Source organism: Bombyx mandarina, chromosome 03, assembly GCF_030267445.1.
Source record: "Bombyx mandarina strain Sakado chromosome 03, ASM3026744v2".
NCBI classification, from domain to species: Eukaryota; Metazoa; Arthropoda; class Insecta; order Lepidoptera; family Bombycidae; genus Bombyx; species Bombyx mandarina.
In genome coordinates, this window is record NC_143210.1 from 8,570,814 (window position 1) to 8,598,113 (window position 27,300).

General features: G+C 36.0%; 1 protein-coding gene across 2 annotated transcripts in view; it reads right to left on the reverse strand.

The window, feature by feature from the left end:
• Positions 1-27,300, reverse strand: part of LOC114248962 (uncharacterized) — a 131,335-nt gene that overhangs the window by 60,789 nt on the left and 43,246 nt on the right. For both annotated transcript variants that reach the window (XM_028182408.2, XM_089737608.1), the window contains exon 2: positions 13,666-13,738. The gene's annotated coding sequence lies outside the window, so the exon portion shown is untranslated. The remainder of the gene's footprint in view (positions 1-13,665; positions 13,739-27,300) is intronic.

Sequence of the window (27,300 nt, forward strand, 5' to 3'; positions counted from 1 at the left end):
TAGATCGATGACATTGATGACATTAAATTTGGAACTTAATTTTTTTAAATATTTTATTAACGTTAATTGCTGTAAGCAAAACTCAAACACGCCCATTCATAAAGGCAAGTATATCGGCTTAACAATCGACACGATCTCAAACAGTTCGAAGGCCACATGTAAAGTTCAATAGGCACGCGCGCATATCCATCAGACCGCGAACATTAAACGTCTATGTGGATTTCTGACATAAAGATAAGCGGTTTGAACCCGAGACCTTTCGATCTAGCATTTTACAATTGTGCAACTGCGAAGTTGGACGGTGCGCTGGTTTCTTGCTACGTACTTTTACTTGGTCTATATAGCATGCGGATTATTAATTAGCAACACTTAAATGTTTGGTTTTAAATTGTATTTAGGGTTGGGGTTACGTTCGTAATTTTGAAGTAACGAAACGAAATTGAAATGTTACAAAACGGTATTCGAAAATAAACATTATTTTTCAGTGAACATTCTAGAATGAACTACCTTTGATCATTTATAAATTAATATACTATGCAAGGTAACATTTTTATTCGCAGCTACTTATGCAATTTCTATATGTGTTGCTTATAACACTGGCCAACCAATTCTGGCGTCAAGAAATCATGTTAATTTTTAAGTATGATTTATTGTTAGTCCATTGGCATCGCATTACGATACTTCAGTGAACAATTAGATGGCTGGAGGTGCGGAGATCACGTAGGAGTTTTTTTTTATTGCTTGAGGGTGCACGAGCTCACAGCCCACCTGGTGTTAAGTGGTTACTGGAGCCCATAGACATCTAGAACGTAAATGCGCCACTCACCTTGAGATATAAGTTCTAAGGTCTCAAGTATGGAATTAAAAACAATTTTTTTGACATGTATTACGAGATAGTGACAGCCCTAGTTTTATTTATATTGTCTGTAGTGCGGGAGCGATCACGACCCGGTAATTGATGCTCTCTCGGGCGCGCGTGCCTCGTCTGTTCGGCGGCACCAACCCGTTATAAAATCCTAACACGTTGAGAGCACGCGTCTTGTGCAACTTCAAGTTTAGTCTTTGGTATTTACGCGAAATTATTTAAATACCTTTTTGGATATTTATTTATTTATTGCTTAGATGGATGGACGAGCTCACAGCCCACCTGGTGTTAAGGGTTACTGGAGCCCATAGACATCTACGACGTAAATGCGCCACCCACCTTGAGATATAAGTTCTAAGGTCTCAAGTATAGTTACAACGACTGCCCCACCCTTCAAACCGAAACGGATTACTGCTTCACGGCAGAAATAGGCGGGGTGGTGGTACCTACCCGTGCGGACTCACAAGAGGTCCTATCACTAGTTAAATATTAAGACATTATATTAAGACAGAGCTTTCCGTGATTTGGCTTAGGGGTAAGTACGTATCTAGTGCGTGAGGCCCCAGGTTTCAAATTGGGCATGTACCGTTATGTTTAAGCCTATTTGTAGGAAACTGGTCTTTAGTTTCGAATGGTGAGCTCACAATCTACCTGGTCTCCTCGAGATATCAAACTGCGATATCTCCCCAACATCCATCTGTAGCAGTGGTACCATCATCGTATTATTTTCCTTTCTGATTCTTACTGTAAGTACCATGGACATGTTAGGGCTAGTAGTTCGTATTACTATGCTGATTAGTTCAGCTGCGAAGCAATCACGCAGTATGGGACGAAATCAGGCATGGCTGTTAATTTAATTAAAATTTACTTCGATTTCTCGAATTGGGCGGAAGAATTCACTTTGCAGCATTTTTAGACCGGCAGTCTACCCAGAAAAAAACAGCCGCTTTGAGGAAGATCTTGCCCACTGAGTTTCTCGCCGGATCTTCTCAGTGGGTCGCGTTTCCGATCCGGTGGTAGATTCTGCGAAGCACTGCTCTTGCTAGGGCTAGTGTTAGCAACACTCCGGCTTGAGCCCCGTGAGCTCACCTACACCTTAGGTTGAAGCTGAAATAGCCTCTCAAGGCTATCAGCATAGGTAGGAAAAAAAAAGGGGAAGATCTTTCCCGTTTCGTTTCTTGTAATGACTATTTTAATCATAATTACGCACACAACATAAACCACTTCGATCATTTATGGCTACTTTCTCACAAATAGAGGTAAAAGTGCATGATTTCGAAAAAAAAACTATATAAAAAAAATAACATTTCCCAATCACTTTACGCGTGAGTGCTTCGTGATTTGTAACAGTTTGATGTACGCGGGTGGACCGATGCCTTTACAATAATAGACCTGATCACGTAATTGCAATTTTTCGATTGTTTGTTATACGTGACGAAAGACAATTGTTCCACGCCGCAGCGACAATTGACAAAGTAATTTCTCTATTTCGAATGACTATAGCGTCGTTACTACAGTTTGTGGTGACATAAATATTTAGGTAGGCATACATATGTTGAGTTCCTGATATTGAGATATGAAATTTTATGCGCTTATGTTTAATACTATATTTTGTGTTCAGTATTGGAGCAATAAATTTTTATTTTATTTAATTTTATGTTTACGGATATAACAAGCACAAAGCTTTTAGAAAACCGTTAACCGGACAGGGTTTTTTTTACATAATTGTAAGAAATCGAATAAAAAAGTTACCTCTAAAATAATATAAATAATGTAATAATAATATAAATATAGAATATACATAAATAATCATAATATAAATAATGTAAAATTCAACAGTGACATGTAACATAAATCTGAATTTTAATATTCTAATAAATTATATAATATTCTAATAAATTATATAATTTTGATAATTTTTACTGATAAATTTTATTTCACTACCGGCAATAGTTACTCACAAAACATGATTTGTACTCCTATTTTATAACAAACGTACGTAAATCGATTGAATAAACTATAATATTAGATTACAAGCTTAAAATGATGATTTCGGAAATTCAAAAAAAAACATTTAGATGTTTATGGTAGGTAACATAATGTTGCAAAATAAGTTTAATATTATGATGTGCCATTTTTTAATCTATTAAACAAATCAAACACTTTTCTTTTCTTATTATATTACTAAGTTCTTCTTTCGTTTTCTTTTGGCTTGATGGAAACTAATCCCATAGACATTATTACGAGTATGACTCCGCCCATCTTAAGCCCATCTTAACACATACAAACATATCTAATTCCTCAATTAGATCACGTCCTTACGGATACATCAGATCCAAAAACTTTGCATTAGACGCCGTCAGCTCTAACCCTAGGAGCCGGTTTAGGGAACTCGACAAAGAGTTCGGCGTGCTACCTAACCCATGCATCAGCCCGCTGAGTTTCTCGCCGGATCTTCTCAGCGGGTCGCGATCCGATCCGGTAGTAGATTCATCCGCGAAGCAGCTGCTCTCGAGTTGTTAGGTCTCCTTCGGAGGCGCTCGGGCAGCTGTTAGTTAATACCACCCCTCCTGGCTGAGCCTTTGCTCGCTCACCTGTCCTGGTGAAATTGGAAAGGACTTTGGGCCACCAATAAACATTCAATCATAAATAAAACTCAATTAGACAATGTTTGTATGTTTATTTTATATTATTATTTTATTTTATACCTGATTACTAATTGTCAGCTGGCACCATACATGTTTCTCTCATTAAGACAAATAAAAGATTATCGCACTTCATTTAAGTAAGTGTACTGACAGCCCTTGGCGTAAAACCTACTTTCGTCCGCTACATGACACGTTTTGAAAGCAACGGATCCAAGGCATTTGCGGTTTCCTACTATTGAATATTACACGGCTCCGCGTCAAAACCGCCAACCAGTTCACGGTATTAGTTTTAATATAACAGACATAGGATCAGTTTCGAAATAAAAAAGAAAAATTATAATATTATGTCCCGGAAATCGGCGCCGTTCGAAATATCTATTTTGGACAACCTTAGCTGAGCTGCGTCTTGAGTTTTTTCTTGTAGTAAAAGGTATTTTTTTTGTTGCTACGAAGCCTTTTGCGTTTTAAATAACATACGCTGACAAAACAATAGTATACTTAGGAAACTTTTATCTTAGATTTTATAAAACGTCGAACTTATTATTAAGCGTTACTAAAAAAAGGTTTAATTTAACACACGTTTAGCTAGCGTTAAATATGATAATATAATAAAATAAATCAGATGCCAGATAATGCTGTTGGATGCGTCGAAACTTTGCCTGCAGCTTAAAGCGTGTTAGTATGCAAATTCAAAAGATAAAAGAACGTTATAACATAGTTGAGTTAACGTTGCAACTTTAATCGGAATATTTATCGAACATGTTTCCAATGCAGACTAATTTCTCTAATGTCAAATATAATAATAGCTGGTTTAAAATAATTTTTTTGATAACGCCATCTTGTTGCGTCTTTAAAGCGGTTAGTTGCCCTCAATTAAGAAAAATAGTATTATTATTCGCCAATAGATGTCGGGAAGAGTTGATTATTGAAAACACGAGTAAAACAACATTTTCTGAAAATTAATCGTAGCTAGATCGATTACTCGCCCCCGAAATCCCCTGTATACTAAATTTTATGAAAACCGTTGGAGCCGTTTCCGAGATTCAGATTATATATATACAATAATTGCTCGTTTAAAGGTATAAGATTTTAGAGATGTTTCTTCTTTCGATTCTGTTCATGTTGCTTTAATGTCTGTTGTTGATACTTTAATCTCAACATAGCTCATATTTATATAGAATAGTCGTTTTTGTGGCTGTTACGGGGCTTAAAGAAGCCATGATATTTCAAAAGGTAAATATTTTATGTCCTTAAAGACGAATACAAAATAATTCTGGAATCTCATTTGACTCTTTACTGATATTTATTAGAAAAAGAAAATAAGATAAATTAATATAGATATTGAGGTGTTTGTGGTTATGGTCTAATTTTAAACACCGTGAGAATATTACTTTAGTATTGTTCACTGTAAGTTCGACATGTGGCGGGTAGCCATCATACAACGCAAGATAATTGACAAATGCCTGAATCTCGCTTACAACATTTTCAAGATAAGCTTGCATATACACAAGTTCCGAACAACAACATTCGGACAGTCGGTCTACCGAGCAAATATCACCCGCTCGGTGGAAAATCTTCCCTTTATCGTTAAACTTCCCACAGACTCTTTAAAATTTTTATCAAACTTCACAATCCGACGTTTCACCTTGTGTTACAGTGAAACTATGGTTACGTACATTTGTACTAAATTTTAGACATTATGCCCAAAATTAACCGTCGACCGGAGACAATATAATTCAACGAGAATTATCACCGTCTCCTCGTATTTTTCGCGCTAAGCAGGCCTATAATAACGACGTTTTATTGTCCAGCTTTCTTTTTTAGTTTATAACAACGTTCTGTTTAGTCTTTTATTTTTTGTAACAAGTATTTTTTTTTTTTTAAATCAGTCGTCAAATTTGGAAATCCGTATTAAAATGCTTTGAATGAATTATTTATTGCAGTATACTGATTAACCTGCACTAAGTCGTCGGTCCTCCAACCGACGACTTAGTGCGCACGGCGGGAAGTCGTTGGATGCTGAAGGCGGAGGACCGCATTCTGTGGAAGGCATTGGGGAAGGCCTATGTCTAGCAGTGGGCAGATAAAGGCTGATGATGATGATGATGATGATAAACAGGATCATATGCCGCTTAGTTTTCAGTGGGTACTGAAGCCTATAGATGTGTTTGAGTTTAGCCTCCTACTATGAGATATTTGGTTGAACACACAACTGAATGGTTAACAGCTTTCCCAGTAATCAAACTGAATGTATAAGAAATCTTTGTGGCGAGGCTCGGGGGATGTCTATGTTCAACAGTGGACATCTAGAGCGAACTATAACTGCAGCGATTCTGATGGTGGTATTATTCGCACGATTTCATAATATACAGCGGTAGTATTGGGTAGATTTTGTTATACGGCACAACGTGAAAAGCTAATGCTGTGAACCGAACCCTAGGACAAGTACCGATTTTTCTATGAAATAACTAATACACGTTCTCGAATAATTTTCGTCACGAAGAAATAAAGTACATAAGCTGTTATAAATAAAACTGATTTTAACAAAATAGGTACCTTTTTAAGCTATATGTATTCGTCGGTAAAACGTTCGCACGCGACTTAAATCTATTTAATTTTGAAAATCACCAACCGCAAATGACGATGACAGGCCGTATTCATAATCGTCTTTATGCGCGTCGAGTGAATAAGCAGAGATATCTCGTACAATATTGGTGTGATCCGTCCGTTTTCACAGTAGAAGCCGTGACGATAGTTTGACGGAACGAGAATGAACATTCAACATATTTACTTTTTCTTATTAAGAAGTTTTCGTGGTCTATGCAACTATGGCGTGGTTCAACTAAAAAACTATTGACTACCTATTAGTAGTGGTAGGGTGTATAGTGGAACCGCGTATTTGCTTACCAATATCCTGTTTATTTCTGTCGCAAACCATCGATGCGTCCCGATTTGAAGGTTAGTCAGTATGATAAAATAAATATTCTTTTGACCTTGTGAGCAGACGTGAATAGCCCACCTGGCCGCCGGTTAGCGTAGCTCATGGACGTCAGCAATGATAGAGGCAAAACCAAAACACTGATTCTCCGAAAACCTTGTTTGAAGAAAGAGTTAGACCTCAAGGCGCATGGAGGGCGACGGCGTTCATGATATTTATCTGCAGTCATGGCTTATTATGATATAAGCCGTGAATTCATATAATTAACGCCTCAGTACAGAATATTTAATTTAACAAAAAATATTTGAATGGAAAAAAATGCGAATAATTTTAGAAAATATCATTTATTATGAAATACCATGATTTAATGTGGATGCGATCACATAATATATGAGAAACAAATTTAACACAATATTATCACAATTGGAAACAGATTCACTTTGGCTTAATTATGATATGATATCGATAAATTCAGCCATAAGTAGCTAGAAATCAGATTAAGCTATGCAATTACCAGTTACTAGAGATGCGTTTAAAGTACTTTTAACATGGTTTCTCTCAAATTACGACTTTATTAAGTACTTAAAGTGGTCTTGATAATATCTGGCGAACTTGTGGTTATTAATTACTGCAATTATAACGTTGCGGTGTTTTTTGCTCGTTTTCTAGAAGTTTCCTTTTTTAAATTCATATCAGCTATTAGTTAATGATTTATTAGACGATTTAGCTCACCTAAAGCGAAGATTAATGTCACTGTTAATAACTACTCTTGTCACTATTTTTTCGATTCTACGCAATATATGTATGATAATTAAACTATTAACCGGTATGAAGTCGTCGTGGCCTAAAGGATAAGACGTCCGGTGCAATCGTATCTAGCGATGCAACGGTGATCGAATTCCGCAGGCGGGTACTAATTTTTTTAATGAAATTTCGGTTTGAAGGGCGGGGCAGCCGTTATAACTATACTGAGACCTTAGAACTTATACCTCAATACCCATCATGAGTTCTAAGTCTCAGTTTTTACAGTTTAACTGTCTCAGCCTTTAAACCGGAATGCATTACTGCTCCACGGCAGAAATAGGTAGAATGGTACCTGCTCATGCGGGCTCACAAGACACCATACTACCAGTAAGTAATTATGGGTATTTCATAAAAAGAATAAGTAAAATACTCAACGTACTTAATGAGTTACTTTTAGTGTATAAATCTGAATGTAGGGTTATATTCTAAATAAACATATTTTTAATTCGTTTAGTTACGAAAGCCAAACCGCAGAACTCGGCATTCCTAATCAATTGCACCGAACGTCACTCAGAAGTGACATGGTCATCCTAGGATTAGCGTTAATTCTGGGAAAAATAATTGAGAACGGACGCCATAAGAATTACCGGCGGAAAGTGAATGGAGGCGACTCGGTGCGTTGCGCTTGCGAAGCCGTGAATATCCGGTGTATCGAAAATGTGACAGTTATTCGGAAATTTATGAATTTGACTTTATTTGGTTTCGTTAAAAGGTTTATGTTCTTATTTTTTCATTACAATATAATTGGTTTAATGGTACAATGCCATTACATATTACGTACATTTATTTGGTTAAAGTGTAGCATGGGTAATGCATTTTGTCTTAAATTGTATTTTTCAATTTTGTTGTTTTCATTACATCTGAAACACAGTTAACTTTATATTAAGATTTTAGAAACATTTTAATAAGATTATCGTTTATTGCACAATATATATCTCTAATATACAGCAAAAGTCGTACAATTTTAGCACAAAATAATAGACCACTTAGTTTCTTGATTTTGAGATGCTTTATGAAATAGATATAGTGGCTAGATTAGTTTTAGAGGAAAATAATGTAAGATAATCTTTTATTGATAGTCTACGAAGCACGAGAAACGTTTGACAATGAAATCCCTAGCGATTTTACTCAGCCAAACCGTGCCTAATAAAATACTTAGGTTGAACGGATAATAATTTATTTTCCATTAACGCTTCTATCGCAAGCGTGCAGCTTGCTTAAGATAAAGGTATATTTAATTTGAATAAATTTAACGGATCGTTACTTCGATGCAGTCGATCAAGATGAAGCATTGGAAATGACTGTGCTATCTATAAATTTATTTGTAACTAAAGGAGTATTGACGTCTGGTAAGTATCTGAATGTCTGTAAGGCTTATTTCATTTCATGGCGCTTTTTTTAAGAGTCAACATTCCGATTATTATTTTGCGGTCAGGTTCTTACTGGTGGTAGAACGTTTGGGAGTCCGCGTGGGTAAGTACCACCATCCTGCCTATTTCTGCCATGAAGCAGAAATGCGTTTCAGTTTGAAGGGTGGGGCAGCCGTGGTAACTTACTTGATTAAACTTTTAATTCTCAAGGTGGGTGGCGCATTTACGTTGTAAATGTCTATGGGCTCCAGTAAGCACTTAACACCAGGTGGGTTGTGAGCTCGTCCACCCATCTAAGCAACAAACAAAAAAAAAGTTGTATATCAGTTACAGGAGTAAGTAGTCCGAAATCGAAGAGTTGAAGTTTGAGTGGAGGTCAAATCTCTGTTAAAAGACCACGTAGATAAGGTTTTGATATTATTTATTTTATATCACAGCAATCTTTTAGCTGCAGGAAACTTTCTTAGAATTTGAATTTAATCTATAGCGCTAATTTTATAATATTAATAAGATTGTGTTGAAAATTATTTTATTGGATTGTAAGTCTGTGATCGTGACTTAAAAAAATATTTTCAACTTTTAGAAGGTGGGAAAGTGTCGTTCCGATACTGAGAAATTGAATAAATAAAATAAATATATAAAGCCTAAAGTCAACACTAAAAGTTCGTCATTTAAGAGCTAAGCATATGCTAAAACATAATAATATGATTGACGTCACACGCGCTTCCTCAGGAACTTAGATTCCGTACATCGGTTCATTTTTAGTTGTAATACATTGCGTGCTATGTATAAAATCATTTTTAAAGTTCTACCTTTCTACTATTCTGTCCGAAATCATTAGCTGATGACTTCAGCTTTCGAGTTCAATTGGTCTGGTTTAATCAGTCAATCATCAGTTTAATCAGACGTGATTTCACACTATAAATAATTCAATTATGCACTAAGTAACCAATGGGCGTTTTAGATAAGGTACAATTTAAGCCCTTCACATTTATATTATAATGTACAAAAATTTAAATCAATCCAAGCGTACCTTGAAGCAATACCGAAGTCGTTTTCAATTAAAATCGATTATGAAAATTTTATGATCGATTATGATTGGTTATTTAAATAGACAATTTAAAAGCGTTTAATGGAAATTACTTTTCAATTAGACGATTTCCTGTTCGGCGAATATAGGCCGTATTATATCTGTCATACTGTCATATCCAATGTACCCGCATTAAGTTGAATGAAATGTTTGTTTGAATTTAATTAGAATTATACCGACGCGACGGTAGACGCCTCCCACGTTGCAAAGTGCAAAGACTTCGGCATGGCCGTCGACTGAGCTAGACGAAAATATTGATTTTGATTTGTTTAGTTTATTCACTAGGCTTATAGCTCGTGCTTGTGTAATTACTACAACATTGCATGAGTTCTTATTATGGATAATAATTTCTGTATGTATATTGCGAATAGTCGATCGGGTCACCTTGTTAATCGTGTTCTTAGCGTGTACAGGGATATACGATTACACTACAGGGATCGGGTTAGAATCTGTGTCCGAACCGGTATCTTTTTGAAAAATATTTATTTTTTATTGCCCTTTTAGGCAGACGAGCATACGGCCCACCTAATGGTGAGTGGTTACCGTCGCCCATGGACTTCAGCAATGCCAGGGGCAGAGCCAAGCCGCTGCCTACCGCAAATTTATGTGGGAATACCAATAAACCTAAGCTTAGGCTGAATATGGAATTTTAAAATTTATTGTACAGTTTCTTAAGACCATACAAAAGCATTTTCTATTTTTTCTTCCAGCGAATCATCGGCACTCTATTACTCTATTCGATTTAGTAAGTGAGTTCACGGGGTTCAACCAAGAGGACTTATTCTTAGCAAGCGCAGTGCTTCGATGAATCTACCAACCCTTATGGAGTTCCGGTAAGAATCTCAGTGGGTTGTGTCTATGGGCATCTTATGTGATAAAATACGAAGTTTTTCCGAGAGGTTGTTATCTGCCTATCATTTATATTCATATTGTCTTTTAGCAGTCATTATTCAACAATCATTGAAACCTCAGCCCTATATATGAAGGTGGTCAGTAGCATTCCATTTTAATGCCCATAGATTAGCGTATCTGCTTAGCGTCAGGTGGTTCCAGAAATTGTCTGCCCCTCTAACCTAAAAATAGTCTAGAACAATCTACGAGTTAACCTGTGAAGAAATGTACGTACCTGGCAATCAGCTTGCACTAGATGTAATTTGAACTATTCTTTAGTCTATTTCACAGTACAATTCATCACAGTCGCGTGACTATGTTTCATTATGAGACGTGTGTCAAAATTAGTGACCTCGCACCAGCCGAATTAGCTATGTATGTTAGTTAGGTATTTTTTTATTACACTCAGTGATTTATATCTCAAATAACTATGACACGAAATCTTATTTTATGCGGAATTATAGCCTCAAAAATGGTTTGCTGAAAGTTAGTTTGACTGTTGTCCTTCTTAATTTAAATTTAGATTTAAAAAAAGACAAAGACGGTAGGTTACGTTCTGTGGTACGTTTCAACTTTAGAAGTATTAAAAAAAATTAAAGTTAGTAGACGCAATTTTTTTATCCGCATTCAGTAGACGCTTTGGCGTTCCATGATATTAAATGGCACACTGATATCTATGGGTATCACAAATTAAACACTCTTCCCTAGATATTAGTATTCTCAATTCCATTGTGTAAATAATTTTAATGTCTTAGAGAATTGAGCGCTATTTTTTTTTTTTTATTGCTATATGTGTGGACGAGCTCACAGCCCCCCTGGTATTAAGTAGTTACTGGAGCCCATAGACATTTACGACGTAAATGCGCCACCCATCTTGAGATATAAGTTCTAAGGTCTCAAGTATAGTTACAACGGCTGCCCCACCTTCAAACCGAAACGCATTACTGTTTCACGGCAGAAATAGGCGGGGTGGTGGTACCCACCCGCGCGGTCTCACAAGAGGTCCTAGCACCAGTAAACACAAGAGGTCCTATCACCAGTAAATATATATTCTTATTCATGTATGGATTCTATAGAAGCGATTTTGGAAAGTCACCAATACAGAGCAGCGGCTACATACACCGCTGACATTGTTAATGTTCACGAGTGACGGTGGTCACTCACAATCTCGGGGTCCGAATGATATTTGACCCTTTTCAAATTATTACTAGTAATTCCCCAAGAAACATTTATGACTTGGTTCTCCCGCTGTTTTGCATTCCGTTAATACATAGCTTACCATTCATCTAAATATATGTACACTTCTAGGGTTTTGAGTCGTTATCTGCTCGATTACAGTGTTCCGTGTCAATTGACTTTCAGAGTGCCAACCCTTAGTATTCAGATATGGTTGGCAGTTCACCGATTCCCTCTCGTCCGAAAAAAAAACTATGCTTCTCAGAAAGAATTGGATGGGACATAAATTATATACCCACGTCATATTTCTAGTTAGGTAAGAAAGAGATGATCGATACTGTCTTGAGAAAAAACCGTTACACCGTCTCGATATAGTCATTGATATACATTTCAAAAGTCTACAAGTGTTCTTTGTTAAGTTTGTATCATTAGCATCAATATAACCTGCAACTCTAAACTGAAAAAAAACTATTTTATGTCTATTACGATCCCAAAAAAGATAAGACAGAGTAAAACATATTGAAAACTAATAGACATTTACAATAAATAAAAAAACAATGGATAGGTAAGATTTTAGGAAATGTTTTCATACGCGACGATCATTGACTAAGATTATTTTAAACCGTTTAACGTATGCTCGGTAATATGTAATGAAATCGACGATATGCATAGTTTCTCTACACAGATCTATGGTAATACTGAATGTGTCAAATTAAAATTACAATACCATTATTTTTTAGAGTCTAGTAAGCTGTTCCATTCACGACAAACTATATTTAACTAATTCAATGTTTCGGAAAATGTATTTTTCTAAAAATCCACAAAGCAATATGCGAACAATAATTCATGTTCATAAGCATCTTATAATGTTATTTATCAAATACAAATTTAGATTTTAAAATTAAATTTAATTATCTTTTGAGCCTACCCGTTCCAGTACTTCTATAATAGTGAAGTAATGTAACATATACCAGATAGGTAGTTCTGGTAGCCGGCTAATCGCAGCCCGGGGTCAAGCCGTGTAAGAGCGTTGCTCACCACGTTTATTATAATAAGACTCGGTAGCCATTATATAGCTCATCGCCCTTTATGCTTATCAGAAATGCACGTGTATAAATTGTTTTCGTATTAAATTTTGTTCTTCTGTTTTTAATGTCTCTATAGGTTTTAGTTTTGTTCTAAACAGAAATCTTATTCAAAGGATTAAAGCTTTGGGAAAGGTCGCATGTGGTTACGTATTTTGTACTGCTAACTGTAAATAGTTTTATAAAATACAGAAAAAAAAAAACAAACAAAAATACAAAACATATAGTATTATGTGTTCATATTATTTTGCAAAGTCTAAGTTAAAATATATTAAGGATCGGAAGGCGCGATAGTAACAGTAGCTAAGAAAATTATTCGTACGCCTGTCAGCTTGCCGTAAGCTCCGTTAGTACATATTTGACTTTTTTTATTGCTTAGATGTGTGGACGAGCTCACAGCCCCCCTGGTATTAAGTAGTTACTGGAGCCCATAGACATTTACGACGTAAATGCGCCACCCACCTTGAGATGTAAGTTCTAAGGTCTCAGTTTAGTTACAACGGCGGCCCTACCCTTCAAACCGAAACGCATTATTGCTTCACGGCAGAAATAGGTAGGTTGGTGGTACCTTCCCGTGCGGACTCACAAGAAGTCATACCACCAGTAACTCTGATAATGAAATTTCTTAAAGAATTAGAAATTAAATTAACTTATCATATCATTCCTTTGTTCACTGAAGAATACGAGAGCCCGTCAGAGAACATGAGATTAAACCGTAAAAATAAGAGTTTTAATTCAACAAATTACTTTTATTATAAAGAAAAAAAATATGATATTTTTATTTATTCAATAACTCACCTATTAACGCTTGGATGTTATTGCTGGATCTAACCTCATTTGCGGTAGTCAGCTTGGCGGCGGTTGTCTTACGCTGTAATTAAAATATTGGTTTTAAAAAAATGCATTTATCGACAGTAAAAGCGTGGAGCAGTTTTGGCATAATCTAGGTTTTCGAATTAAGTAATTAAATTTTTCATTTATTTCAGAGATACATATCTATACTAATATTATAAAGAGGAAAGATTTGTTTGTTTGTTTGTTTCGAATAGGCTCCGAAACTACTGGACCGATTTGAAAAATTCTTTTTCCATTAGAAGCCGACATTGTCCCTGATGAACATAGGCTACTTTTTATAAAATTTATTTTATTTTATTTTTTTGGTTTCATGTGTGTTTTAATGTTTCCGAAGCGAAGCGAGGGCGGGTCGCTAGTATTAAATATAGCCGTTGTAGAATACAATTGAGATTTCATTAATCATTTCGTGAATCATTTATGGTGTAACAAACATAGTTATTATAAGAAAGTAAACTTTAGATTTAAGTAAACAATAACACCCAAATACATCTAAAAACGATCCATGAATTAAAAAGTACAATAATTATTGTATTTATTTCACGATTGTTCTTGTTCTTAGTTATTCTAGGCACTTGATACATGAGTCGTCTATTATCAAAGGTGGCAATCTGTGCATTTGGACAAAAAAATGTTATGGATATGTCAATACAGATTGATTTGAATATAATCGTCTCCTTCAAAGAATACGGTTCAAAACCTGCATTAAATAAAGGTTAATACTTAACCTGTTATTTATCTAAGATGTCGTTCAGAAGAGTTTTGTGACTGCCAATGGAATACAAAGTCAATAATTCGTTTTTCTGATTTACCAATAATTGTCCAAAAGTCACATTGCCGGCTTTGATAATAGTCGACTCACATAACAAATAATGACAATCAATTATGCTGCACCTTTGGCATCGCATTGCTCTACATGAGAGCTCTTACGCAAGCCATAAGTTTTGATGACAAACAAACTAGCCAATTCCAGGTCATAATAACAGTGATTGACGAAACAAGTAATAACGGTCGTTAACAAATAATAAGTCAATGTTTCAAGTTAATTTCACTGTGATCCGATTGCGCAATGTATTGCTTAGAACCAGCACCCCACATGTGTTTGTCAACTAAATAAAACGGGTCATGAAAAGTTGTGCTTTTATTTTGCTTTGTTTTATTGCTTTGGGGGGTAGCTCACGGCCACACTAGTGTTAATTGGTTACCGGAAACCGTAGACATCAATAAGGTAATGTCACTACACACGATGAGTTCTGAGCTTAGTTATACAATAGCACAACTGATCCAGCCTTCATTGCTGAAATGCATAACTGCTTCAAGACAGAAACAGGCGGGCTGGTGGTACGTACCCGTCCGGACTCACAAGAAGCCTTACCACCTAGTAATTAAGTAAAATATGCATAATTTTTGTGACTTTGTTTTCAATCCACCTAGTAAAAAGCAGTTACTGAAGCACCAGATACTACAGCATAAATGCTGTCACCCACCTTGTTTCGTGTCAATTAGACAAAAAGTGTCGGAATTTATCAACCCGTGCGTTTCGAAGTTGATACAAACATCAAAACAATTTTCAATGTTGGTAAATGTAAATATTTATTGAATAGGTAACTTAAATTCAAGAAAGTGCAGGGTTGGCTGTTGCGGTTGGTAGGTAGTGTCTTAGTATTTTAAATCATAAGAAAGACGTTTATGTCTCTGTACGCTGTAGATGACAGTGAACATATAAAAAGAAGTAAAGGTTCGTAGAAAGTGAAAATAGCCCGGAGGCGCCGTTGCATAAACACGTAATGCTAAATTCCACGCAAATTCCACTAGAACAAACATATTTGCTTTGGGTTATTTAGGAGTAATAGCTACTTACAGCGGGAGAGCTATGCGCCTAACTGTCTAACTGCTCAACGAAAAATCAACAATCAACTAAAGGATTTAAAGCAGTGCGTAAAGGACTTAAGAAAATAAAGAAAACCAGTTTTATTCCAAAAAATCTCTTATTAAAATATTTGTAGAATCATATAACGTTTTGGCTTAGAAATACAAAGCATATTAAATAATTAAGCAATCGGAAAGAACAATCAATGCTCCGACAGCCCTTCAAACGTAATGTAATGTGTTTTAAAAACGGCGACAGTCAATCAGATAAATTTATAAGAGCTAGCTAGCGTCGATCGGAAATGTCGTTTTTATAACAAAGAATTACGTAATTAATATAAATAAACTGCTTGGCCTCATTTCTGTTAGTGGACGGCACTGGTCTTGTTGAATTGCGACAAAAGCCCGCCCGCAATTATTTCACGGTAACAACATTGCAAAATCATGTTTAAATTAGACGCATCGTGATGCGGACCGTAGAGAAATAGTTTCGCGAAATCAACTGTACAGAATTAATTGCGTGATCTTTGATCTTATATTGACTTATGGAGTTCATTGTTGTTGTTCGTATATTTTCGACGTTGCATTTTGAAATATAGGCTGTATTAAAATATGCAGTGCAAAAGTAAGCATACACTGTACAGTCATGTTTTAAGTCATGTCATGACGCTCAGGAAAAACCCTGAAAGATTTTCAAGCCCTATACTATTTCAAAGCCCAATGGTACGTTGCAAAAATGTAATCTTGAAACGAAATGTTGAATAACACAGTCATTCTGGGTAGTATGGATGAGCTCTGCAGCAGTGTTCACACGATGTTCACTGCTACAGTAAAACGAGGATCACGAAATCACCTCAAAAAATTCATCAGGATATCTTCTTGAAGAATATTTCTCTTTGTGGAGCCTAGATATTTCAGTAACTTGAAAAAAAAAAAGGTGTCATTTAAAAAATCGCAGCTACCACTGTCTAAAATTAGAAGCTGTTCTCTATCAAATGCATCAAAACATAAATACTGGCTTAGCATGGCGTGATTCGTAACTATGAACACTAGCATTTTTTTTTTTTTTTTTTCCCTACCTATGCTGATAGCCTTGAGAGGCTATTTCAGCTTCACCCTAACGTTAGTAGGTGAGCTCGCGGGGCTCAACCGGAGAGTTGCTAACACTGACCCTAGCAAGAGCAGTGCTTCGCAGAATCTACCACCGGATCGGAAACGCGACCCACTGAGAAGATCCGGCGAGAAACTCAGTGGGCTGTGTCTATGGGTTAGTTCGCTCGTCGAGCCCTTCGTCGCAAGCGACGGGTTCGACGAGGACGGTGACCGGTCACTAGCATGAGGCATGATGTTATTACTAGTATTAGAATTCACGATATGATTAACTTTAAATTTTTTAAGTTAAAAATAAAAGAGGTAAAATACTCCAAAATTGGCAGTATGAACAGGACCGTCTTGCCTCCATGGTGATTTAGCTACCCACGAGTAATCATAATATATACGTCTTATTAATTTTAAACAGCGTCTCAAAGGTTACGCCGATCTTAATAGTAGGTGAGGACTGATCGTTTGCGCATCTACAATTAATCAGCTTTGTTTCAATCACAACTGATGATTAGGCCGTTGGTTGCTTAACAAGATGAATATTTTCGTGTGCTCGTATGAATTTCAATCCGAACCGAGACAAAGGTTTAAACAATTTGTGAGCTCCATTAGAGGATAGGCTATTTAAAAATGACGATTCTTCGAACGTGACACAGGGTGGAGACGTTCGGCCAGTTAGGCACGTGCCATTGATAAAATTTTGTCTCTTTACAACGCTTGCATTAACTCGTTCTTTTGTTTGTCTTGATCAAGTGCTATTTTGAAAATGATTGACAGATTACTTCTCGAGGAGATTCTTGACATTTAAATCGGACGACATCATGCAAGAAAACGCAAAGAAAAACGGAAAAGTTTTAGAATTTTGAATACGTTTTTATAGATTTTATGTTTAATGAAAAATATTTTTATTAATAATGACATACATATTGACCGTCCATAATAATATAATAATTTAATAATATAATATAATAGTTTTTAATAATTGCACAGCCAACAGTGGTTTTCATACTTCAATTCAGAATGCTTTGAGAATTTTTTGCTGTACGCTCTTAGTATCCGTATGTCGCATGTGAAGCATATCAAAATACAATAGTAAATGATTCCGATACACAAAGCAATGGGAGCTTCATTATAAATCCTCGGTGAAGATTGATGTGACAATGTGGTGTAACATATTTTGATGTAGGTTAAGGTTTCGAGGTTGGGCAAGGCTCTAGTATTCAATCAGCTATTTTAACACAATGGAAGCGGTATGGTAACGGTTAATAAAAGCATTCGATCGAATAAGATATCAAAAAATCGAAATTAATTAAAACTACATTAAAACAAAATGGCAAGTTGGTTATTTGCCAATGAGGTTTTGTTTTCATTTTGATCCTTTGATAATTAAATCGGAATGAAATTTTTTACGCAGACTGACACCCGCGGCTCGCGCATTTGACTATGTTGCTAATAATATTTGAACGATAATTCTAAACCAAATTCAATAATTATGTATCGAACATCTCAATTCACGGGATCTCAAAGCGAGTAGAAGTCATAGACTTTGAGGTTGATATGCAAACTTGCGCCATTTTGAGAAGGCGGCACGAGCCAAAGCACGTCATTACGGATCCTCCTGATCCATTAACGGTGCTTTTAGGCACCACAAGCACCGGTCAGCGTCCTCGTCGAACCCGTCGCTTGCGACGAAGAGCGAATTAACCCATAGACACAGCCCACTGAGTTTCTCGCCGGATCTTCTCAGTGGGTCGCGTTTCCGACCCGGTGATAGATTCTGCGAAGCACTGCTCTTGCTAGGATCAGTGTTAGCAACTCTTCGGTTGAGCCCCGCGGGCTCACCTACAAACGTTAGGGTGAAGCTGAAATAGCCTCTCAAGGCTATCAGCATAGGTAGAAAAAATATATGTAAAAAATACACAAACACAATGAAATTAAATGCCGCAACTTCCTTAACGCAACAGCAATTTAACAATAAAACAGGGCACTATATTATAACGATTTCAATAATTTAAACCATCTTTAAGTGCAATGCAAATGCTACGACTTAATATAACACTTCTGTCCTAAACAATCGCACTCAATATTAAATATCTATTTTCGCAACAATCCTTGATGATCTATTTGATACATCCGAACTTAAGTAACATTCACAAGGTCGTATGAGTATGCGGTGGTACGTAGATTATATGAACGATGCCCGGTAATTACGTACAGCGCGGTCGATCTGTTAAAATAACAATAATTAAGAGGTTCTTCGGAATCAGAGCAAATTTTCCTCTGAAAGGCTAGTGTTGTGTTGCGTATGTTCAAAATAATAATTGTGGTTTGTAGCTAGGTAGTACAAACAATCAGATGTTTAGTTTAGACTGTTATTTTCACCATTACTTTGTGCATCTCGAACTAAAAACTTATTTAATGATCTTAGACGACAATATAAGCACAAATAGACGATATCATAGTTTTTGTTATTTCGTCATGTATCGATTTTTCTTTTATCTGCGTCTTTAAGAACGGTAGTAAATGTATGTAAATGGTGACTTTTCAATTGTGTTAAGCGGTAGCTTCAAATTGAAATCGACAGTTGTACTTTTTTTTTTTTTTATTGCTTAGATGGATGGACGAGCTCACAGCCCACCTTGTGTCAAATGGTTACTGGAGCCCATAGACATTCACAACATAAATGCTCCACCCATCTTGAGATATAAGTTCTAAGGTCTCAAGTATAGTTACAACGGCTACCCCACCCTTCGAACCGAAACGCATTACTGCTTCACGGCGGAAATAAGCGGGGTGGTGGTACCTACCCGTGCGGACTCCCAAGAGGTCCTACCACCAGTGATTACGCAAATTATAATTTTGCGGGTTTGATTTTTATTACACGATGTTATTCCTTCACCGTGAAAGTCAATCGTGAACATTTGTTGAGTACGTATTTCATTAGAAAAATTGGTACCCGCCTGCGGGATTCGAACACCGGTGCATCGCTTCATACGAATGCACCGGACGTCTTATCCTTTAGGCCACGACGACTACTGCAGTAGAAATAATATCTTAACAATACAAGAGACCACATGTCAAATAAAACATTAAATTATAATGTTGATTACGTAAACAAAATATGTAACGTATGTTCGATTGCAGACAATCGTTATGACGCATCTTTATTATCGATATTCATGTATTTTTATTACTTTAGAAAGTGTTTTCTGCTGTTACGTAATTTTGGTTTAATTTACGAGAACGATATTTGAGTGCGGGATTAACGAGTTGACAACGTATTTTTGCATCATTTATTGAATAACCTCATTACTTGACGTTTTGCAAAAGAAGTAAAGATGAATTCAGAAATGAAAACGACTTCAAACAATCATATTATTTCTTGAACTGTTCGATGTAGCATCTGAATTTCATTGTTACATTAATTTAAATAGCTTCGATTATTGATAAATAATAAAAAGGGTCTAGAGTTTCGAGAATCAACTTGCACGGTGACTTTAAAAGAGTTTACGGAGCGGAAGCTGTCTCGGTTAATAGTTCCAGATTTTAGTTGTTTAAATTTGTCATTTACTGATATGAACTAGGCAGGAATGGAGGATATTGTTTTTTTTTTACACTCGATTTTGACTGGTCAACACACTCATTTACACCAACAATGTCAGAGGTACAGCATCAGTGCTCTCTATCGTCAATGCTTATCATGTCGGAGGTAAGTGTTCTTCTCGGATCGCTTTAGCATGGTAAGGAATAAGTCTCGCAACAAATAACTCGCAACAATTAACTGGTGGTAGGACCTCTTGTGAGTCCGCACGGGTAGGTACCACCACCTTGCCTATTTCTGCCGTGAAGCATTAATGCGTTTCGGTTTGAAGGGTGGGGCAGCCGTTGTAACTATATTTGAGACCTTAAAACTTATATCTCAAGGTGGGTGGCGCATTTACGTTGTAGATGTCTATGGGCTCCAGTAACCACTTAATGCCAGGTGGGCTGTGAGCTGGTCCATCCATCTAAGCAATAAAAAAAATATTACACGAGAAAATGCAATTTTAAAATTAAAAATATTCACGTTGTAAACTAAGAAAACCTTAAAATTATTGTCGTTATAAATAATAATTTACGTGGAAAACGTATGAGTCAGGGCAATTGAACAGATTTTTTCCGTATTTCGATGTCAACTCGGTTATAAGGAAACCGCTCGGGACATAGATCATAGCGGTTTGCTTCTGAGTTTATTTTATAAGTCTTGTGGAGTCCCACTAAGGTCATGCTATACGAAGCGACGCTAAGCACGGATACCATTTTTTTTTATTAGAAACGTTGTTCAGTGTTTTGTTTTTGCCATCGGTGCGGTGTTTTTAAGTCCATTTGGCGCGTTGTTTACGCCATGCTTCGTTAACCTTAGGTGAGCAATGATCTCATCTGAGACACTATAAAAAATGACATAGCACAGTTGAGTATTGTAATAATAAGACACCGAAAATATAAAATTCGTAACAAGTTAATGAATGCACATTTTAATTAAATTATATTTAAAAAAAAAATTCATAAAATAAAGCAAGGCGGTGAGTAATTGTGACTCAAAAAATACGGAAGTGCAGAATTATCTGCAATTCCCAGATGAAAATGAGTTATAGCGCAGATATTATCTTCGTTGGATGTTGAAGTGACAAAAGTTGCGATTTAACTTTATGTTACCGGATTCTAAATAGTTTATAGTGTGAATTTCAACTTATTTGCATATTGAACTCATCCTAACTACTTAGATAAAGTACAGTTTGAAAAATTAAATATTAAAATAGTTAAAAACATATCGCCATACGTATAGCTATCCCAGTTTCATAATAAGCTACTTAAATACTTCAAGAAATGAACAAGATTTCATATGAATCCGTTGAAGGGAACTGGTTTTTTAATATTACAGCCGTCTTCAAGTGATAAAAATGAATTCATTGTTTGAAAAAAAAAAACATATTTTACGTACGGTACAGCTGTTTTATTATATTATAAGAACATATTTAAATTCCGAAACAAGATTTAATTCCTATGACATATTTATTATTATTGTTTTTTTTATTTTTTTATTTCTTTTGCTTAAATTGGTGCACGATCTCACAGCCCACCTGGTGTTAAGTGGTTACTGGAGCCCATAGACATTTACAACGTACCTGCGCCACCAACCTTGAGGACATGAGGTCCTACCACCAGTAAATATAACACAATATAGATAAAGATGGAAATCAAAGGAGGTTTTTTACAAATGGCCAATCGAAAAAGACACACTGTAGAATGTGCTAAAGGGAATAGTTATCGAAGCTCATAAATAATACGATTAAATTACGTAATTGCTCATGAAGTTCACCTTACAATTGAAACCAGGCGTTATATTTATGTATTGCGGTAGAAATTGGCAGCATAGTCGCACTCCGACGTGTGCGTATTCTTTCTCGCATACTTTTCATCTACCGATAATTCGGTGCGTCTTGTTGGTCCAGATTTTTAATTGGTCAATGGCAGACCTGGCCGACGTAATGGAATGTGGCTATGATTGCTCATGGACATTGGCAATCCTGAGTGCTGGATGTCGGAAGGGCTTTTTTAACTCAAAAAACTACGTGGTTTATCTATGAATAATAAATATGTCATCCAAATAGTTATATTTATTCAACGAGATACATACACAGTTGGGTTGTTACCAAATTTTTTGGTTAATGTCGCGGTTTTCTTTTGCAGTTTCACGAACGATTGACTTTTTTTTGTGAAGGAAAGATTACTGGATAAGGATACTAGAACAGGTGGGCGAGTAAAGGCTCGTCCAGGAGGGATGAGATTTGCTAGTAACTGCCCAAGCGTCTCCATAGGAGCTCTAACCACTCTAGGGCAGCTGCTTTGCGAATGAATCTGACGGACTAGCCGTGACCGTAATGAAAACTTTTTATTAAATACTTACATAATTTGAAATGTCAGAAATAAGGTAATGACCAAAATAACACGCGATTAAACCATAAGGGTAGCTTTAAGTACGTGTACGACTCGCAAAAACCAAAGAAAGCACCCAATAAAGATATTCAATTCAAACTAATGACCATTTAAATTATGTATTAATGAAATCATTTAGTGATATCCTAGCATTAATACTGACACATATTTATAGGGTTAAAAGTACGGTAAATGAATAAAAAGTTTCAGCACAAAGTGATAGCTTAAAGTTTCGCTCCTCGTATCGTGATGTTGATAAAATATAGGTATTATTATAATCTATGATGTAAAATCAGATAAGTCGTGAAGAAATGCAACGCTCACGATCCTGACCATTTTGTTATGCGCATGAATAATTTGTATCCATAATAGATTTATGAATCTAAAACGAAAATAAAAACGTCGTATGCGATTTGATCTATGTCTCGAAAGTAATGAAACATATTCTAAATGAAAAAAAATATCTAAAAAAAAAAGTGTGTGTGTCCGCTCCGACGCACGACTGGAGTTTACTGGATATAAAAAATTAAACGAAACAATACGAGAAATAGTTCTATATTACGACAACACGATACACTACAGATTATTAACAAATTAACGAGACACAAAACAAACGACTAACAAATATATGAAAATACAATAATGAGAGAAACGCGCGATCAGTACGAGGCTTTGTGGCGGACTGCCGGCGCAGCAGCCCGGCGTCACCTGCGATAACGCGGCCGCGCGTTGGCTCCTGATTGGCGCGCGCACGCATCACGCAATCAGGAGCCAATCAGGCGCATAACGCATTTCGTGTGACATGCTAGTACGATTTTGATTGGCGCGCGCACGCATCACGCAATCAGGAGCCAATCAGGCGCATAACGCATTTCGTGTGACATGCTAGTACGATTTTGATTGGCGCGCGCACGCATCACGCAATCAGGAGCCAATCAGGCGCATAACGCATTTCGTGTGACATGCTAGTACGATTTTGGTCCCCATAATTTTCATACCCCGGGCCTATATATGTAAATCGATTCTAAAGGAGTAAACTCCAAAAATTTTTAAATATTATGTTGTCAATTTTGAAGATTGACAGCTTGTTTTTGCCGGGTGAGAATTAATTTTGACAGTGCAACTTTGTTTTTGAATGTGGTGTTTAGTCGATTAGTGCATCGTAGGCTACATTACTACATTATTCGCACACAGTACCCACCTAAAAATAACTAAATGGTAATTTAATATAAACATTATTAATTAGTGTATATTTTTATTGTTCTAGTATGTATATTTTTTATTTCTGTATAAATAAATAATTTTGTAATATTTAGGTAGGTACGGCTGCAATTATGTATTAGTTTGAAAGTTGCACGTAGCAACCAGCATGATTATGTGAAGGAACCGGACTAACAATAGACGATTTTATTACGCGCATCATCAATTTACATTTTTATTTTACGTACGTACGTAATTCATTTAATTTCTACATTTATCGAAATAAGGATTTATCTTACAATAAAAAAAAATATATATTTTCAAATGTCACTTACTATGTTCATGTTTAGCACAAACAATACGATAAAGCATCCAAAAGCCACGATGTCATATCGTGTATGATTTAATGTATGATTACGGATTCATTCACAAAAACAAACCGGAGTTATATGAACAGGTCCAACGTTTGACGTTCCACCGGTTTATTGTTCTGGTAAGAAATTAAGGACCTTTTCATTCGTTTTTCGCTATATCTTTTACATAAATTAGTATAGATTAGTGGTCGAAATTCGACTATAATTAATTGAGATTATAAGTTTGTACACTATTATGATTCCATTTTCAAAGACTATTATACTTCTATAATCACAAATTTTGCCAAGACTACACTACAGAAAAATATTATTAAAGGCAAACAATATTTAATCTATTCTCAATTTGACCACAGACGTCAAGAACAAAAGTTTGACAATAAATGAATAGTATGCATGGGTGTGTGCGTCAAATACATGGTAGTGTGTGTAATGATTTCTTTATTGATTTAATGTATCTTTTATGCATTATTTAAAATAAATATTAGCATTGTGCACTTCTTCTCTATTTTTTCTATAAGTATGGAAAATTTCATACTCCTCCGTCCGCGCAATTTTCGTAAAAAGGGATACAAAGCTTTTGCTTCACGTATTAATATATAAATTAGTATAGATGAGTAATTTAATGGCCAATCTCATACGGAGATCGCGACCTCAAATCTCAAGGTGGGGGGCGGCATGCTGTGATGTCTATTGGCTTTGGTAATCCTTTAACCACGAACCAGCCGCCAGGTGGGCTCTGAGCTGGTCTGCCCGACAACAGCAATATAAAATACACACATTTAAATACGCGTGTCTAAATTATATTAGTAAAACGTTATAATTACGTCCGTTCGACGCTGACTGTACCCAATCTGGAAGGAAGTCGGCTTGTTTACCTTCATTTCTCGATTATAAAAAAACCAGAAATATCGAAGACGGCATAAAAATTACATATTTCATTCACACATAAATATCGACAAAACCCGTAAAATAAACATTGATAACATCTATAAAACGAACAAATCCACGAATTACATTAAGAGCTTAATAAAAAGTACTATTTAAATCGTCATTACTGTTGACCTTAGCACTGCCCACTGTGAGCTGGAATGCATTAATGTCGTCCTCGCACTTTGCTTCAGCATTACAAAAACAAACTTTTGTTTGCACCCAAGGGAATTAGGTCTACTGATCTTTCAGTGTATTTTAAAAGCACCGCGTAATTCGAAGCGTATCGTTCGAGTGTAAATGTAAATTTGTTTTGGTGGATGGTTTAATGCGAGAGCTTCTTGTCCGTTATTAGTCAGAAACTGGTCCGGCTTCCTACGTTCATAGGATGTTGCTCCATATACGCTATTCATTAAGTTAATGGCTTTGGGATTACGATGATTTTTGTTGCGAAACCACGATATGAATCTTGAAATCGATTTAGTGTTTGTAATTGAATTTTGTCTCGAGGGTTGTGAAATCAATTGATACTGTGAAACAGATGTTATATGATTAATGTGCATTCAAACAATTTCTGATTCTGGCAATAGTTTATTATTTAATTCACATCTAGTGCGGCCGTTTGGTTCTGTATCGTATTAACCGTCTTGTCTAAAATTTACGTTTATAAATTTCTCACATTTTTACCATTGAATTTTAAATTTAATCAAGAACTCATGAAAACTTTAGTTTCTAATGTTATTAAATCGTTCATTTTTTTCTTAGATAATACGTTCGCCAAATCCGCGATTCTCAAAACTCCAACATTCGGAAAATACACTTCAAATTGAAGTTAAAGATATGGTTTTTAAATCGAAATCCCCTTCAGTTCGAAAGCTATCGAAATGACATAATATTAAATATTTAATATTGTTAAACTAGCTTCGCTCTATGAATGTACTACACAGAGGAGTTGACGTTAATAAATTACCAGAAACTCTTAGAGCAATCAATAAAACATTTATTTGTTTATTTAATCGCAGAATACCGATCATTACTGTGAAACGTAACTATTTAACATACTAATCTGTGATTGTTAACATGAGACGTTTCAAAAGTACCGCCTTCAAGCGACTTTAATCCCAAACCGAATATGAATACGAACGTAATTTGTTTGTGCTGTTTTTTTTTCAAATCGTGCTTACGGTAGCTGGAATTAAGGGTCAAAGAGATCAACCGTGATCGAAAACTGATATTAGAGATAGTAAATGGAGTGACGCATGCGTGAATGAGATATCAGTGGCGCAAGGACTGACGAAACAGTCGTGTCGGTGACTGTACATCAGTGACTACTAGTTTTTTTAAATGGATCTAAAATTCGGGGACCGACAAAGCCGCTCCCGTAATAGAAGATAACCAGACTATATTATATGGTTACTATTTTTCTTTAATGACTGCACGTTCTAAGCGAGTCGCATAGAGAAATAGGCAGGTTGCTGAATCCTTTTTTAATTATTGTTCGCGTAGGTAGGTCCGGTCAGGTAGGTTGAGCACACAGCCCAACAACGTAAATGCTGCCACCTAAAGCAGCCTACCTTGCCTGCCTTAATGCATGAGTTCCAAGGTTTCAGTTTAATAGTGCCTATCCTTCCCCTACCTACTCCATGCTTCAAATGGAAACCTATTACTGTTTCACGGCAGAAATAAGCCGGGTGGTCCTACTCATTTGGGTACATAAGACATCCTGCCACCAGTAATAACCTACAATTGCCAGCTTACAACACTGATCAACCAATAAGAATACATTATGCAAGTTTATAAATTTGGAAGAGTCGTTATTATAGGACCAAGTTATTACTGCAACGTTGACAGCAGTTGCTCGTGAACAATAGAAGACCGCTAATTAGTTAGAAAATGTTATATCTGTTTTCCTTTGGACCACAGCATTGTCGTATAGATCTTTTAGACCATGGATGTTGAAATGTGACATAAATAAAATTTTACGTCTGAAAATTATGTATATTTTTCATTCGATAAATACGTGAACGAGCTTAGAGCCGATCTGGTGATAAATGGTTTATCGGAGACATTAAGTAGAAGTTTAAATTGTATTGTATAACGGCTATCCCACTCCCACTGAGTTGTAATGTTTGTT